Source organism: Bubalus bubalis, chromosome 1 (assembly GCF_019923935.1).
Source record: "Bubalus bubalis isolate 160015118507 breed Murrah chromosome 1, NDDB_SH_1, whole genome shotgun sequence".
Taxonomy (NCBI): Eukaryota; Metazoa; Chordata; class Mammalia; order Artiodactyla; family Bovidae; genus Bubalus; species Bubalus bubalis.
In genome coordinates this window covers 138224374-138243240 of record NC_059157.1, presented here as the reverse complement: position 1 = coordinate 138243240, position 18867 = coordinate 138224374, and the positions used below count along the sequence as shown (strand labels likewise).

Below are 18867 nucleotides of genomic sequence, written 5' to 3'. Positions count from 1 at the left end.
TACTTTTTCCTACTATTCTATGAGATCTTTAATTTCCCCCTTGAGGCTCTAAATTCCTTTTTAATTATTTATTTGTGGAGAATATCTTCTACAGATAAAATCGTGTTGATTGGTCTTCTGGTTTTCCTCTAATTTTTGGAGTTTTAACGTGTCACTCGCTCTCAGAAACCTCACAGCTTCCTAATTAGTAGGTGTTCGAACATAACAGGGTCATCAGATTTGGCCTACATATTCATTGTATTTGATCATGAGTCCCAAATATCCTGATTAACATGTATACAGTTGTGATCTTAATGGGGATAAAACATGGCAGTGAGTCTGAAAAACAGAGTCAATAAGATTTTGACAAGTAGTTTCATTAAACACAGAAGGTAATTTAGAGTGCCAGAACATTTAGGCACTAACTGTTAAATGTTTCATCAATCTTCAAGAAATGTTAAAAACAAAACTGGGTTCGGTGGAAGTTTTTTTTTTTTTAGCTTTCTGATTCATATGTTTCACACTGATGAAAGAAAACCTGGGACTTCCCTGTTGGTCTAGTGGTTAAGAATCCGCCTGCAACTGCAGGGTACACAGGTTTGATCTCTGGTCACGGAAGACTCTGCATGCCTGGGGCAAAGCCTGTGTGCCACAATTACTGAGTCAGTGCTCAGCAATAAGAGAAGCCCGTGCAGTGAAGCCTGTGCACCTCAATGAGGAGCAGCTCCACTCGCTGCAGCACCAAACACCCAGCACAGCCAAAAATAAATAAATGACTAAAATTTTTTAAAACGAAAAGAAAAGTTGGTCCTTTGCTGATTTTGCCTTTAGTCTTATCCACTGGTAGCAGCACCTACTTTTCTTTTGGACAGAGAGCACTTTCCCATTCAGACTAGGGATCAGACAAGGCTGAAACTACCGACTCCTGGATCCACTCACTGGTGGCCCAGTCCTGGCTAACAGAGGTCACTTCATACTGACCACAGTGGGGAATGCCTGTGGACCAACAATATTCTGGGGACTTGCATAAAACTGTTGGGAAAGATAAGCTGCTGTTTTCTCTGGGTTTCCACTTGGGTTGAAAAGCCTGTGAAACTGCTGTTGACCCAATTCGCTCTTATGTAGCACAGCTTGCCTGACAATGGTGATCACCTGAGGAGAAAGCAAGACTGAGAAGAGACTGAAGAGTGTAGCCATTTCATTGCTCCATCCTCTGCTACCCAGCCAAGCTTGAAGGTATACCACCCCCAGCCTTTTCAATTACTTGAGTTAATCAATTCCCTATAATGGTTAAGCCCCTTTGGGCTGCATTTTCAAACTTGCCACTGGCAGAATCTTGCTTTACAGAAAAGGTCTCTCTCACAAAAGTTAAATTAATCCCATACTGTACCCTTTGAATTTAGTAAAAAATGACATTATAAAGCTAATTTATTGACTTAATAATTTTTGAATGAAATACAATCAAATTCCCGATATATACCTTTGGTGATTATTTTAAGTCATAGCTATTACATCGTTCGAATTTTTCCAGTATTTAAAAGTACTTCAGTGATATAATCTCATTAATTCTTACAATGTCCTTTTGAACTAGCCAAGGGACAGGTATGCTTATCTAATAATATAATAGTCCTGTTCTCTCTTGCACTTCATGACACATTTCAGTGAAGGTTGAATAACAAAGCACGAGGTCATCTTTATAAGAACCTAGAGAAAACAGCAATTACCTCCCTAATGATGTAGGTAGAATATCACTGTGGAAATCAGAATAAAGATTCCAACACAAATTCATCACCTGTGAGGAACTGTGTGGCCAATAGAACTTTTAATAATGTAGGTACATGAATATAAAATTTACATGATGCATATTATATGCACTATATAGATATTTAATCAACAAATTTTAATGAAAATCCTTCTATTTTTACTTTATTACATGTATATTATATGTAAGAAAAGTAAATAATTTATAAATAATATATTTATTAAATGGTTACTGTGCATATGTTCTTATAAAATGTGTTTTTAAAGTATAGAAAATATACCTTATTTAAAATATGCTGAAAGTAAATTTAAGTTTTCCCCATTATATTTTTCCTCACCATACAAAAAGTGTACTTTTTTCCCTTTCAATAAATAGCAGCTATTTAGACTCCTAAGTAAAGCAAGTTTGGGGTGGAAGATATTCCCACATTGCTAAATATTTTTCTTATTAAGATTCAAATTATATTTTAATTTTTTAATAAAAATTTTCCTAAAATATAGTACATTATCCTGACAATTTAATCTGCTCTTGATGACTGAGTGGCCTCCTCATGAGCATCCTTCTGGGTTATAAAATTTTAAGTGCTTCTGGATCTATTAAAATATGTAGAGTGGTTTAAACACAAATGCTGTGCTTTATGAATTCATATGTCTGCTTTTGGTAATTTTCCATTTTTTTTTAATTTGGTGGAATTTGTGTAGCTTGCAATAAAATCCTTTTTACTTGAGTAAATTTGAGTTTCTATTACTTATTAGGTATTTTAGGAGTGTTTACATGAGACATTTTAATACATAGCCTTAAAAAAAAAAAACTATATAACCCAGCAATTCTACTACCGGATATAATCCAACCTAAGACACATAGGACAATGTTCAGAGAAGCACTATTCACAGCAGCCGAAGCCTGGCGATAAAGGTAATGTCTATCGAAAGTAGGACTGATTCCTAAATTTTAGTATATTGGTTGCAGGAAAACCCGGTGCCAGAGGATGGTCATGTCCCACATCTTAGCAAGCTCCTGGAATGACCCACCAAGTAAGATTTGTCGGCTTCTTGTAGGAAAGAATTCCAGGAGAAGGCGCCCTTTTCACTTTCATGCATTGAAGAAGGAAATGGCAACCCACTCCAGTGTTCTTGCCTGGAGAATCCCAGGGATGGCAGAGCCTGGTGGGCTGCCGTCTATGGGGTCGCAGAGTCGGACAGGACTGAAGCGACTTAGCAGCAGCAGCAGCAGGAAAGAATTCAAAAGCCAGCAGTGGTGAAGTGAAAACAGGTTTATTGAGAGAGATGCATCAATAGGCAGAATGCAATCTGCTGCCTCAGGTGAGAGCAGTCGAGGCGCTCTTTGGCCTTTTATGGTCTGCCGCTGAACTGTCATGGCGCCTGTGGGCGTATCACTTAGCATATGGTAATATATTACAATAAGTGCATAACGAGGCCCAAGGTCTACAGGGAGTTGAGCTTTCCACCATCTTCGATCTAATCGGTTCTAACCAGTTTCTGTCCTAAGTTTTTCTCAACTGGCTGTGTCATTCTTTAAGGGTTGTGCCTTATCCCTTTCCCCTCCTGCCACATATCCTACAATGGAATATTGTGTATCCATAAGAATGGGTTAATGTCACAGAACAATACGGGTTAAAATTGCCAAGCAAAATGTTGCATCAGGAAAACTGGATACAGGAGAGCTTCCTGTGAGGAAGTTTGTAGGGACCGGAAGGGAACAAGGTGGGGAATGCTGGGGTGCCTGGTGTCGCTAATATTCTGGTTCTTGACCTTGGTCCTGGCTCTGCATTGTGAGTACTTTATAAAAGTCCTTTATAAAAGGTATTGAGCTGTGCTATGGTGTGTGCATGTTTCTGCTTGTGCATTATAGTTCATCAAAGTTTACTCAAAAATGAATTAGGATATATGCTTTTATATTTATATCTTACACCACTTTCAAAGCACATGTATTATTTTGTTTTATGTATCCATTTCATAATTGTTCATTGGTCAGTTTATTTTCTGTCATTATCCAGGTAACAGGCGAGGTCTTGGAGATGCAGCACAGATTAAGGTAGATGTAATCGCTGCTTGCATGGAGTTTACACCCAAGTCGGTTTCATGCTCCCCATAACATTCCTGTAAAGCAGGTACAGAAGTTATGATCTTTTGAGTTTTGTTTGTTTATGTGTTTGTTTGTTTAAATAACAGACAGTTAAGCATTGTTTCATGCTTTAGAGAAAACACCGTTTGAGGGGCAGCAGATGCAGAATGTGAGAAGGAAGGAAAAAAATTTAAGTCCCTTGAGGAGGATGTGAGAAAGGAACTCAGAAGCAAGAGACAGGGAAGAAAACTCCAAACTGGGAATTATCATTGGTCATGTGCAGTTCATTAGCAGAGCATGGACTACAGCCCCAAAACCTGACATCTCAACCACATCAAATCAAATTTCTCTTCCTCCTGGGCACTTCTAGGATGACAATAAATACTGTTTTATATACATGTGCTTGCATGCATGCACATACACATACACTCTAAATAATAAGCCTCATTTCTGTGCACATAGTTCACCATTATCTGCAGGTGATGTGTTCTGTTCCCCTCAAATAAAGAGGCCTGCACATAACTGTCATGCCTTAAAACCGGTGGAGGTCTTTACTTTCTCTGACAGTGGAGAGAACCAGAATGGAAGAGAGGGAACTATAAGAAGGGTCAGAAAATAGAATAATGACAATAACAGAAAATAGGGAGGAAATTCCTCCTTGTAAGCCATTAATTTAAGAACAGTTTTCTAAATATCTTGGGATTTGTCATCAAAATGCTTTCTAGGAAAGAAAAGGACTTGTGCAAGAAGGCAAAGCTGTGTGCCTTGGGCCCCTGGGAGAAGGTTCCTTTATGTGTTAATCCATGTCCAGCAAACAGCAGGCAGGGAAATGGATTTAATTGTTTGAGAAGATTGACAAGGAGGAGTGCCTATGAGGGAAGGTGAGGAGGAATCAGGGGAAGAGCCATTTCCAAGGGGCAAGAGGAGGGAGCGTTTATCAGAAGGCTGGGAGAGAACCATTGCTATGGAAGAGTACCACCAGACAGAAGCTGTGGATAATTTAACCATGCTAACCCATGACCCCTGAAGGGATGAAGGCAGGGCAATAAATACCTTGATCTCACTTTTGGACACTGCTTCTGTTTTTGCTGGTATCTCCCACTGAGCAAACTCACCAGCAGTCAGAGTGCACCAGAGCCCGCCAGTGTGATTCATCCATGTTGACTTCCTAATAGAACAGCTGGAGCAGGGTGCTGAGTGGATCAGTAGGCACATCAGCAATTGATCACTACAGATATGCACAGTATCTATCTTAAAAAAAAATTATCTTTGCTCCCTAAGTGCGATAAGCCTCTATTATCCTGTTGCTCTCATCTCCTTCCAAGAGAGGCTTCTTGAATCTACTCACTGGCATTGTCTTTTGTTTTTTTTTGTTTTGTTTTTTAATTTTATTTTATTTTTAAACCTGAAACACTGTATTAGTTTTGCCAAACATCAAAACGAATCAGCCACAGGTATACATGTGTATTTTGAATTCACATTCATTCCTTTGCCCACTTCCCTCTGGTTTCCACTCACTCCCATCACTCGCTTGAAAGGGCTCCTCCCAGGCTCATCACTAAACTCTTACTTGTCATTTGCACCATCTCAGTCCTTATTTTATTTGACCACTTTGCAGCATTTGATCATAATAATGATGCTCTTTTCCTTGAACCAGCTTTTCTGTTGTTTTCCTCTTTTCTTCATCTTATCCTTATAAAACCTGCTGCTATAACAGGGCTATATAACAGGGCTGCTATAATAAAGTACCACAAAATATGTGGCTTAAACAAAAAGAAACTTTTCCTTTCAAATTTCTGGAGGCTAGAGTTCCAAAATTAAGGATGGGAGGGCCATACCCTCTCTAAGGGAGGATTCTTCCTTGCCTCTGCCTAACTTCTGGTTGCTGCTGGCAGTCCTTGATGCTCCTTGGCTTGTAGACGCATCATTCCAGTTTCTGCCTCTGTTGCCACATAGTGTTCTGTGTGTGTGCCCTCTTACATGGATTTGAGTTATATTGAATCTAGGGTCCACTCTAATTCAGAATTACCTCATCTTAACTTGCTTACATCTGCAAACAACCTATTTCCAAATATGGTCACGTTCCTGGGTTCCCAGTGAACATGAATTTTGATGGAAAACTATTCAACTCAGCACAAGATCCTCTCTTTCACCTTTTTTCAAAGCACCTGCCCTTTAATATCCCCTACTGTCCTATTCTGCACAGGTTTTGATCACAAATGCCTACAAGGAAGCAAACACATAACAAAAATGAATGATGTGCTTCTGTTATAAGAACAACTAAAAATCGCCTGCATTGTGAATAGCAATTCACCCTTGATCTAAAAGGCAGATGGTTTGATATGTGGTCAGCTGAAGAAAGCATGTCATATTCTACAAGTGACAGGCTGTTCAGGCCCACCTGAGTGTTACCATTCAAAAATGCAGGGTTAGTGTTGTTAAGTTGATTTTGTTTTTAAGAAAAAATAAAAATCTTGATTTTCATATAAAATCACTTAGAAAATGATTCAAAAATAAATAAAACAAACAACAAAAGGTACCAAAACATGGGGAAGCACTATGCAGATCAAACAAAAGTCATTTATGTGAATGGCCACACGTCTGGTTTGTAATCTGTTCTATACACATCTGATGATTTTGAGAGTTACTTAGGATCAGTGGTAACTTGGTTTTTAGACTGTCTGTCTTTCTAGTTGTGGAGATGTAGAAAGAACATCATGATGAACAGTCATACTTGTCTATTCACAAGAATATCAAACTTCATATGTCAAATATTAAATTCAATGTTTCCCACCACTAAACCTGCCTCTCTCTCATAGTCTCTTCCTTGATGAATGTCAAAGTCATCTCAGATTTCACACTATCTCTTAGCATATTTAAGCATATATTATACCCATCCAATATCTTTTAAATCTCTCAGATGAATTCCCCAAATCTCTCAAATGAATCCCCTTCTCTCCAGCCATTTAAATACTGCTTGTTTTATGTCATGTTCTAATAGCAGCCTTTATATACAAAGCACTAATTCTCTTTTAAATAAACATGTTATCTCATTTAATCTTCATAGTAAGAGTGTGATAGTGTCCTAGTTTAGGTTCTAAACTAGAGCATGAGAAAGGTCTTAGGTAAGAAAAGCAGAAGTAAGGAAGGGAGGAAAAGCCAATATAAGATGAATTGCTATGACTGCCGCTGTTGGCAACAGGAGCAGGAATATCTGAGAAACGGACAGGAGGCCTCCAGGAAATGGCCATCCAAATGGTGAGAGTTTGAGGCATTTACTACAGCTGCTGTCCCCCTTTGGCCATGGCCCCCCTGGGCCATGTTTGTTTTGATTGAGAGCTTCCTACAGCCCAGGGAGATACACAGCCTACACCAGAGTTGATCTACCACCAGCGCAAAGTGAGTCTGAGCTCACATGAACTATTAAGCACAGCTTCAGCTAAACCCAAGGTAAGCCAAGGGAGATGATACAGAGCACCAAAGCATCTGCTTCTGATGAAGGAAGTAAAACTTTGAGAGGTAACACAGATTGAAAAGCAACCGAACTAGGATTTATATTCAAGTCTGACTTCAAAGCCTCTACTTTTAACTCCTATGTGTAAGAAGTGGGACTTCCTTGGTAGTTCAGATGGTAAAGAATCTGCTTTAACAATGTGGGAGACCCAGGTTCAATCCCTGGGTTGGGAAGATCCCCTGGAGAAGGGAACAGCTACGCACGCCAGTGTTCTTGCTTGGAGAATTCCATGGTCAGTGGAGCCTGGAGGGCTGCAGTTCATGGGGTCATAAAGGGTTGGATACTACTGAGTGACCAACACTAACTAATGTAAGAGGTTTCAGGCAACCTTAAAATTAGAAGGCACAGTCCCCAAAACTGGCCTCAATTTTTATACCAACTGCAAGTTTGGCAGTGTGTGGTAGGGTGGGGAGAGCGGTGTCCCAAAGTCATCATCGGTTTCAATAACTCACTGAAACAACTCATAAAACTTACTGTCGAGGAGGTTCTAAATGTGAGCTTCCTTGGTCTGCTCCCCATGGGGTCGGGATGCATTACTTTCCCAGCATCAACCTGTGGCAGTACTCAGGGAGCATTGCCACCAAGAAGACTTACCCAAGCATCAGAATTCATCATTTTTATTGGTGTTCCATTACATAAAAGATTGACTTTTTTTTTTTTGGCCACATCTTGCTGCATGTGGGATCTTAGTTCCCCAAACAGGGATTGAACCCTTGCAGCCTGAGGTGGAAGTACACACTGGACTGTCAGAATTTCCTACATAATATTGATTTATTCCCCATGTCATTGATCTCAGCCTCCAGTTTGACTGATACCACATGACTAAATCACATGACTGGTCTCCCTGTCATAACTAATCTTGACCTTAAGATTATAAAATATGACTGGCCTTATCCTAAAATCTGGTATGGCCATCCCCTACTCTGAACAGAGATACTCCTATCAGTTTTGATGTGGATTGCTGGCTCAGACTGTAAAAGCGTCTGCCTACAATGCAGGAGACACAGGTTCGATCCCTGGGTCGGGAAGATCCCCTGGAGAAGGAAATGGCAACCCACTCCAGTACTCTTGCCTGGAAAATCCCATGGACCAAGGAGCCTGGTAGACTATAGTCCATGGGGTCGCAAAGAGTCAGACATAACTGAATGACTTCACTTCACTTCACCACCAAGAAGCTCAGGGCAAAAACCAGACCTCTTATGGCCATGCCAAATTCTTGACTATATACTATGAAATACGATTCATGATTCAGAGTAAATCATGGCCAGCAAAATATAGATCTGGTTTTGTCTTTCCTTCCTTGAATACCTTCAGTGGCTCTCATCACCTTCTGAATAAGATTCATTCTCTTCAGAGTGGCATTAGGTACGTGGAGATATGACCTCTGTCCACCTTTGCAACCTCATACTCGGCACTCTTTTCTTTGTACCCTATAGCTCTTCCAAACCATTGGAACTTACCCTAATGACTCTGTCCTGTTCTTAGCAGCAGCCTGACTAGTAAAAATGGATAATAGCACATAGACACTCTACAACAACAAGAAAGTTACTTTTTTTTTCTGAGTAGTGCAAATAGATTAAGACAAGGTCCTGTGACATGTGTGTGTGTGTGTGTGTGTGTGTATAGGAGATGTTCCTTGATGAAATTTAAATTGAAGAGAAGATGTGAGAGAATAGGAGAGAAGAATGGATATACTCTAGTTTAGCAGGTAAGTGGCAGAAGTAGGGTTAAGGTTCTACTTCTCTTCCGCCATTTGGAACAGAAACAAAATGTTCAACTTCGATCAAACTCTCCTACTTGTGACCCTTTCTTGCCTCAGAACTTCTGAAGATGCAATAGTATCTCCCCTCAAAACATATGCACAAATGCACACATGGCTACGCTTCAAGACTCCTTTCAAAATGTCTCCCCTCACCATCATCCATGCCTTCTTTCCTCTTTAGATGTATCACTCCTCTTTCTCTTTATTGCACAATACTATCTGAACAGTTATCAAGCTGAATTACGACTGTTTGTATGTTCTTCCTGTATGAGCTTTACAAGAAAAAAGACCATACTTTTTATCCCTACACCTTTATCATCTAGCACAGGGCCCAGCAACAGTGGGATAAAAATTTACAGACTACATGAGCAAGTAAAGAAGGAAAAGAGAGAGAATGGCAGGAAAGAAGAGAGGAAAGAAAAGAGGAAGGGAAGGAGTCCTGAGCAATCATTTGGTTTGCAGATAAGCAGAGGAGGAGTTAATGTCAAGTTTAATAGAATACTATCCCTTGAAACCCCCAATCCTCAGCCCCCAAGCAGCAACACTGCTTCTGATGGCAGAGTTTAGTTAGCTCAAGGATAACACAAGGCATAAGCTGAATGACATTAAACTGCTCATGGGTTCATGCTCAAACCAATTCCCTCTGCAGGGAGGTAACATTTCTGTAGTCTTCTATGGTACTTTGAGAATCTCTCCAGGCTACAGTGGCAACAGATTTAGTAGACATGAGGGAACTAGCAGCACATCACATGAACTGAACTGGAAAATGTCCTGGCCAATTAACAGCAAATGTCTGTGGCAATTAACAAACAGCCTGGGAACAAAGACTATCTACATTGTTATAGTCAGTCCTGGAATGTTTATTGTGTCTTCTTGTCTTTGGTTTTATAGTTTCAACATTTGAAAGATGTATATTCCACTCTTTCACTAGTTTGTAAGCTCCCTCGAGGACCTAAACCCATCTAATACATCTTTTTATTCACACAACACCTAGCACAGTGTTTGACTCAAAGTAGGATGCCATAAATATTTTTGAAATAAACAAAAAATTCTACCCCATACTTGAAGCTATAGTTTGTCTCTTGCTGCCAGGTGTCCACAGCACAGCATGGGTATATAAATTAGTGTGGCTTAAACATTTCTCCATACTTTTTAGTTGCCTTCATCAAAATCAAAACAAATAAAGCTAGGTTTCTATGAGGAAGGAAATTTAGAGGTTATTTAGTTCAATCTCTCCTTTCAGATGAGAAACCTCTTATATTGTCTCCTCTAACAAAATGGAGCTAAATGATGGCCAGACCATGATCAGAAGCCCATCTCCAGACCCTCAGTCTAGTGTTCCTTTTTTTTAACAGCAATTTTTTTCTCACTCCTTCGTTTTAGTAATCAAGACAACAGGGTATTTTTATAACAATGCTTAAGAAAACAGAAATCACTTGGGTCCATTTTAGCAATTTTCTCACTAACATACATCGACTAACTTTGAATCTTTGTTAGTTTGCACTCAAGATCCCCTTTTAATGGTTTATCATCAGGCTTCCCCCCCATTTCTCTGAAAGAATAGAGAACAGCACCCAAGGTCACTTTTTCCTTCTGATTCCTCCTGATCTATTTCTGATTACTTCAGATCTACAAATTGATTTCCTCTCAGTTAACCTTAGAGAAAGAAGTGTTCTTTCTCTTTCTCAAGGCTAAACTTACCATCCTGGCACTTGATCTCATTCTTGTCAATATCCAAGATATTTGTTCTATAGTCTAGCCACACTCTCTCCTGAAACCTAGACCTCTCTCTGGCTCCTGACACCACAGAAAGGCTGAAGTTTTGTCCATGTTAAAGCTTCCTGATCCCACCTACTTGAATAACTACTGTGAATCCTACTCTCACCTTCTCATTCAAATATTTTGAAAGGATGCACTCAATCTCACTTTGTTAACTTCATTCATTTTTCATCTCACTACACTCTGTCTTCCACCCCCCTCACCCCAGAATACCACTAAAATGGTTGTGTCCAAGACCTAATAAAATGGTTGTGTCCAAGACCTGCTTTCTAATAATCAAACACAGGGGAAATTTCCAGTCTTAGGTTCCTACCTCATTTTCTTCTTCTCAAAACATCTCCCTATTCTTTCAGTTCGCATGATCCTGCATTCATTTGATGCCCTGAACTGTTTTTGATCGTGATTACTTTTTCCCCTACTCGTAAAATGTCACTTTCCCACAACAAATATAACCATGATTTCAACTACAAATATATACTGATGGCAACCAAGTCTGTATTTCCATCTCAAACAGTTTTGATATTCAAATGTAGGTTCATATACCTATTTAATGGGTTTCATGTTCATGCATGGTAGGCACCACAAAAACTCAGTTCATCTCTGATGCTATCCTGCACTTATACACAGTGTAGAACACCACCAAAATGTTATATGTGGGGTCCAAGGATCGTGTTGGTTATAATTCAAGGTCACATTATTGTAAGGTTAATGTAAAAGTCATGTTATAAAATTGTAATAGGCACAAAGGTAAAGATAGTGAAACATATATTGAATACAGATGGCCATACACTGACTGAAAAAAGGCTCAAATAATTAAAAGGAACTCATTTCCCAACTCTTCCTTGCTTTGTATTCCTCCTTCCTGTTTTGTTTCCTCATGTTCCTCTTTCCCTGGGGCCAGGAGGAGGACTGGAACCAATCATAAATCCCATTATATCCAAATTCACATTATGGAGCAACTTTGCTAAATTTTCTATCTTACCTAGTAGTATCACCATCAACTTAAGTGGTTCACTTAGAATAAAAACTTGGGGCTGATTCTTATACCCTCTTTTATTCCTCTCTGCATCCAGTTAATTAACAATTCTTGAAACGTGTACTTCTTTAGAAGTCCTTGAATTTGCATACCGTTTCTGTGTTCACTAATCCATACCATAATCCTTTTCTGGGCTACCCAAACCGCCTTCTATCAGGTCACTCTGCCTCCAGGTTTGTCCCTCTCAAACCTCAGAACTGAAATTCTAGAGAAAATTTGAAGTACTAAGGCCCTCTCCCTGATATACATCTCCCAGTCCCATTTAGGATTTCAAAACAAAACATATCCAGATTTTTTCAGGAGTTTGTAACTTCTCTGCCTAGAATCCTGTACCACCTCATTGTTCTACTAAGACTCACCTCTAATTTAATCTATGAAGTCATCCCTGTCCTTCTTCTTGCCAAGGAATACAACTGACCACACCCTATTTTGGGCATCCACTTTTTATATGCAGACATCTATTAAAATATTTATAACATTTCATTATATTCAGTCACTTACTTTTTTCTTTTACCCACTAAAATTGCAAATGTATTGAGGAATGGGGCTAGATATGGTTCAGCACTGGGTATAGTTGGCGGATATAGATTATAATTACTTTTTAGACTAAATTATTTTTTATGCACTGTATAATAAACCTCAAATAAAAAAAAAAGGGAAAATAAAAGAGACTACTAAGGTCATCTGAAAGGCAGAAGTCAAATTAAAAACAAACGATAGGTTTCAGTTTCATCCACCTCTGTCTAATAGGCTTACTTCACTCTGTATCAGTTCTAATGAGGTAGATGAAACTGGAGCCTATTATACAGAGTGAAGTAAGCCAGAAAGAAAAACACCAATACAGTATACTAAGGCATATATATGGAATTTAGAAAGATGGTAATGATAACCCTGTATGCGAGACAGCAAAAGAGACACAGATGTATAGAACAGTCTTTTGGACTCTGTGGGAGAGGAAGAAGGTGGGATGATTTGGGAGAATGGCATTGAAACTTGTATAATATCATATATGAAATGAATCACCAGTCCAGGTTTGATGCATGATACAGGATGGGTCTGGTGTACTGGGATGGTTCGGGGAGGGAGGAGGAAGGGGGGTTCAGAATGGGGAACACGTGTACACCCGTGGCGGATTCATGTTGATGTATGGCAAAACCAATACAATATTGTAAAGTAATTAACCTCCAATTAAAATAAATAAATTTATATTTAAAAAAAAAAACCCAAAAAATAAAAATAAAAACAAACGATAGGAAAAGGGAAATATGATGAACAGTCCTCAATAAGGACAGGAGTCTGTGTTTGCTATCACTGTCCAAATTGTGACCCCCTCAAGAGTTTCCCCTCAAAATAAATTTATAAAACCCTCCAAAATTATTTCAAGTGATTATTATATATTAATGACCTTACTCATCCTTTCATTCTTTCAATAGTTTTTATCCCAGACCTGTTAGGGAATAGAATTCTGACTTTACCCTTCTATTATAATTTAAATCATAAATTAGCATAGATAATAAGTATCCAGATATTATTTTTTTCATACTTTGCAAATATGTATTTGAAGAAGTGGGAAATTTTTATGGGAGCTAAGTGTGCTAATGAAAATTAGGTAAATGGTGGCAACTTGAAATTTTCTCTATAGAAAGGGCTTGTGAGCAGTAATTTGGCTGGAATCGGACACTCAGAGACTCATCAAAGAGATTTGTTGGCCACACATGCTCTCTGTTTTATTGGCACGTCTGTTTGTTTTGGGGAAAGCTTAAGGAGAGGAGTGTGGCTGATAAAAACTGCGAACAGGATAAATCTTCTCAAGCCATCCATGTGTGCCAACACTAAACACCACGTGTACATGGATTGTTGAGATTTTGGTTTTGTTTTTCACTTTATGAACATACCCAAAATCACAAAGCAAGAGATTTAGGATTAAAATATCCAAAAATAAATGAGTGATCATCATTTTCACAATTTCTGAACTTAAAAAATTAAAAACATAAAACAACCATGGAGAAATTAGTGTAAAATTTTTTTCATGCTATTTTTAAAGGCATAGAAAAATTAGTAAAAGAGCCTGAGAGCCTACCTCTACCTCCCTCTCTGTTTGATTATTGAGCAGTATCTCTCATTCCATATCACTTGATTTGAGTGAAGGATGCATTGCCTGAGGAAACATTTTGAAATTATGGGATACAATGTCCTAAAGTGAAAGGCACAAGAGAATGGATAGGATCTCTCACTTGTCTTGGCTTTTATTTGAACAGAACTTGACGTGTGTGCCATGAGAAAACCACACATTTTCCCTAAACAATAATTTTTATCCCCTAAACTCTTTTTTGTTGTAGGGTAGCATAATGTGACATTAAGTATCTCCAAGTACTAGTGGAACCAAATTACACTCTTGAGACTACGCGTGCTCTGACTGTTGATGGCAATGTCCCTGTTCTGTCGTTCTTCCTCATCAGCTGTCCCGCTAAAGTGTGCAGTGAGTAATGATTACAGGGTGATGTTTAATGAAAACTCTACCCATGATTCTGAGCCAAATGTGACCCCTACTATCCTTCTACTATTAAGGAAAAATTACCCATTCCCCATGCAATTGCGGGTGCCAGAGACCTCAAGTTGCCAAAATATGTCAGTAAACTATTCAACTTTTTAAAATTTCTCAACATATAATGTGCTAATATTGATATAGAAATGCATAGGAAGTAAGAGGTCTGACTCTTGGGAAAATTAAATATAAATAACTTTGCTTACACTAATTTGGATGAGAGTTACAACACCCTTTATAACTAGCTTTTATATATGGCATGAAATGAAGATGCCAAAGATTAATGCTGTCCATTTCAATGGCCAGCATGTATCCAAAAGACAAATATATAAATCTAAAGCAAATAGAAATGCATTGCTTAATTTCTGCTTATCATTCATTATACAATTGCCAGGAAGTTAGCTGTTACATTTTGCAAATCCATCACATCTTAAATTCAACTTGGAAAAGTTCCTTCTTCCATTACTATATTGGACTTTTATGGACCTTTGATGTCTCTCACGGTAATCAGTGCTGGAAGATCTACTGAGAGAAAGAAGATGAATGTATTCTACATTATTCTCTAGTTTTTTTCAGTGCCTCAAAACTGACTATGGGCTTTTATTAATGTAAGGTAAGACACTGTACTTACAATGACCATAATTCTAGCAAAGAAAAAATAAGTTTAGGGTTTCTAGTCACCTGTTCCTTGATATAGACAAAGTAGTAAGAAACTTGTAATTTTCCATGATGCCCAAAGCCTAATGTTCTTAACTTTGGAGAAATGTTTTAATATCACTTTGGAAAACAAATCTGATTTGTAGTAAATGAATCTTCTGGTATTCATAAGCTTCACATATACTCTCATATGTCTTATTCAATACATATAATCATACAGGTAGTAATAGCAGCACATATAAGTAGAGGTACAATGGAGCAAATGATTAATGTGAAAAAGGGAAAGGAATAAAGTAGGATGTGAACATGGTCCAAAGGCATCATAGTGGAGATAACCACCTTGAAAAGTAACAGGTGTTTGCTATGTATGTATATGATGGTCTGAAAGTATGTCCCCACATTCCCTGACACTCCTCATATCTCTCCTCATGAACATGGTCTGTCCTTAATGACACATCTAATAAATAGAATGCAATAGAAATTATACTGTGCAACTACTGTAAGGCTGGTCCTAAAAGATGATGTAGCTTCTACCTGACTCTCTTGTTCATTTGATACATGTATAGTTGAAGGCTCAAGAAACCACGTAAGAAGTCTGACTCTCCTGAAGCTACCATTCTGGAGAGATCAATTCAAAAGGCCACATGGAGAAATGCCCAAGAAGCCAATTGTTCCAGATCTCTGCTGCTTGACTCCTTTGAGCCCAGGAACCAGACGTGAATTAACAAGTCTCAGACAGTTCTAGTTCCAGCCATCATCTGGTTGCATCCACAGGACAGACCTCACTGAGAAAGCGCCACCTAGCTAAGCACCACCACCTCTCAGGACCACCACAAGTGTTGGCATGATTTATTACCCAGCAGTAGATAGCTAGGAGAAGGCAATGGCACCCACTCCAGTACTCTTGCCTGGAAAATCCCATGGATGGGGGGAACTGGTGGGCTGCAGTCTATGGGGTCGCGAAGAGTCGGACACGACTGAGCGACTTCACTTGCACTTTTCACTTTCACGCATTGGAGAAAGAAATGGCAACCCACTCCAGTGTTCTTGCCTGGAGAATCCCAGGGATGGGGGAGCCTGGTGGGCTGCCGTCTATGGGGTTGCACAGAGTCGGACACGACTGAAGCGACTTAGCAGCAGCAGCAGTAGATAGCTAGAATGGTAGACAATGGGAATACCCTGTGAAAAACTATGGAGGCTTAAATCATCTGGGTTTTTTCAAGCAGAAACAAGTAGCTGAGTATGGCCAAAAGACAGAGTATGAGTCAGGGCAAGGTGAAACACAAGACTGAAGAGATTAGCAGAAAGCCAAATCATGGAGGTCCTTGTAATTTATGCCATGGAGTTTTATTTTGGAACCAGTGGATATTCATCCATAGTTTAAACACATCTGTTTATAAAGAATAATCTATGACTTGTGAAAATGTTTCAGAAATATTATTAATATTCTGTGAATATGAATACTAGCAAACACAGACCAGATTGTCAGTTTAAGAAATTACATGCTCTGTAAGTGTGTTTGTTTTGCTGGTATGCATCCTTTTTAGTCTCTGGAAAGTCTGAAGAACTAACTGCTTAGATTAGCACTTCACTTTACTGAAATCAAAGCAACCCATCCTGGATAATGGCTCGTCTTGACATATTATCAGTCAGGGGTTACTTTCTAGTCAGCAGCTTCAATGGCTCTAGCTTTATTTAGAAAGATTTCAGTGTTTCCCTGAAATGCTTCATCTGAGCACTCTGTGCATGGTTAACCTTTTGTGCTTATAAAGATTACTTAGAGTCTTTAATTATAAGAACCCCGAGTGGAAGATAAGTTAACACATTTGCCAAACTCACACAGCTATGTAGTACTAAAACCAAAAAAAAAAAAAAAAGATCTACACATTTTTTCAATTAGTGATTGTTTTCATAACATTTTTGACAGGCCAACTACTGGCCACGTTGGAAAGAAACTAGAATAAGGTGGTATAGTGCTTAACGCTTGAATACGACTATTTCCGTAGAAATACTGCTAGATTTGGCAAATCCTGACATTTTGATGATCTATAGTTGTAATTCAATATTATATTTGTTACAGAAAATATGTATCTCATGTTTATAAAACACAACAGAGGTAGAAAAGAGCTTCACAATGTAAGGTTTATTCATGTTATATATTATATATATGTGTGTGTACACACACACACACACACACACTTATTTTCATATTGAACTCCTACATTAAAGGGCATTTGAAAAATGAGACTAGAATGGGATTAGATTTGACTTTTTCTTTTTTGTCACTGAAAATTGTTTATTAAAACACAAACCAGACTTCCCTGGTGGCGCAGTGGGTAAGAATCCACCAGCCAATTCAGGGGACACGGGTTCAATCCCTGGTCCAGGAAAATTCCATATACCACAGAGCAACTAAGCCTGTGCACAACAACTACTGAGCCCACGTACCTAGAGCCTGTGCTCCACAGAAAGAGAAGCTACTGCAATGAGAAGCCCACACACCACAACAAAGAGTAGCCCCTACCCACCATAACTAGAGAAAGCCTGTGCGAGGCGGTGAAGACCCAGCACAGCCAAAAATAAGTAAATACATTTTTAAAAACACACAAAGCAATGGACAGTGAAAACATCCTTCTCTTTTTTAACTTCCTGGTAGGAATAAGGTGAGGCCTAGAAGGGTTAGGGGCAGATGGAAACAGCGCAGAAGGAAAGAAACTCTACCTGCTCCTCCTGCTTTCCTGGAGTCAGACATGTTCAGTGCCTCTCAAATTTTGGGAAACGGCATGTTATAGTGATAAGACTATTAACTCTAAAAACACTATCACAGAATGTTAAATGGGGCTTGTCCTATTGCCTCTAAATTTCAGCTGAAGCCCCAAGGCCAAGAAAAATGGATAATAGATACTTCCTACATTCTAAAGAAAGGGGTTAGACATATCCATGTGGTACTAACTTAAGAGGGCAAAATCAATGCAGCAATGGACCCCTACTTCCTAGCTATATAAGAGAGCACTAGTACATCAGAAGGGTAACCAAGGTGGTCATCAGCCTTGTCGCAGTATGCCCCCTTCCACATCATGATAAGTAGAAGAAATATTAAGTGTCTTAAAGGGGCACAGTGGGGATCTCACTCCCCAGCTGGCTATGTAGAGAACCTGACATATGTTCCCAGGACCTATACAAACATTGAAACTGGTCACTGCCTCTCAAATGAAGAGTGCAGAAAGTGGAAGGATGGGGGAACTGGGAGAATGGGAGGATGCGGGAAGCAAACTGCACTTAGACGGTTTTGTGAAACAAGAAGATTTTAGTTCCTTCATGAAAAATGGCTTCCTTTGAAGGTAGGGTTCAAAACATACTTCCTGTGGGATGGTGGGCATCCCACAGGAAGAAGCTGAAAAGTACCTTGCTGTAGGAGAATTGAGGTTTCAAGAAGTCAGCCAGAACATGAATCCCCTGTGTCAGACAGCATTTAGAAATTTGCCATCAAAGAGGACATCAAGAGATGAACTACAGAGCCTACTGTAAGAGAGATGTGCCTTTTCCTCCTACCCCATCGCCCTCCTACCCCATCTCCCTCCAGCCCCAACTAAGCCAATCCACCCCTACCCTGGTCAAGAGACACCACACAGAGATACATTGGAACAACCAAGTGCTGAGGAAATGGAGAGGAGTAAAAAGTCTCCAATCAGCAGCTCATTCCAGTCTCTGATGCCCAGCTCCTACCTCAGCTATGGCAGGGAAGAAC

At 39.2% G+C, this 18867-nt stretch overlaps 1 long non-coding RNA gene across 1 annotated transcript; it reads right to left on the bottom strand.

Moving 5' to 3' along the window:
* Window positions 1-2329: 2329 nt before the first annotated feature.
* Window positions 2330-5014, bottom strand: LOC123334403. The gene is made up of 2 exons (XR_006552183.2): window positions 4880-5014; window positions 2330-3861 (listed from the first exon to the last, which is right to left on the bottom strand). It is a non-coding gene; the product is annotated as an uncharacterized LOC123334403 (long non-coding RNA).
* Window positions 5015-18867: the final 13853 nt, after the last annotated feature.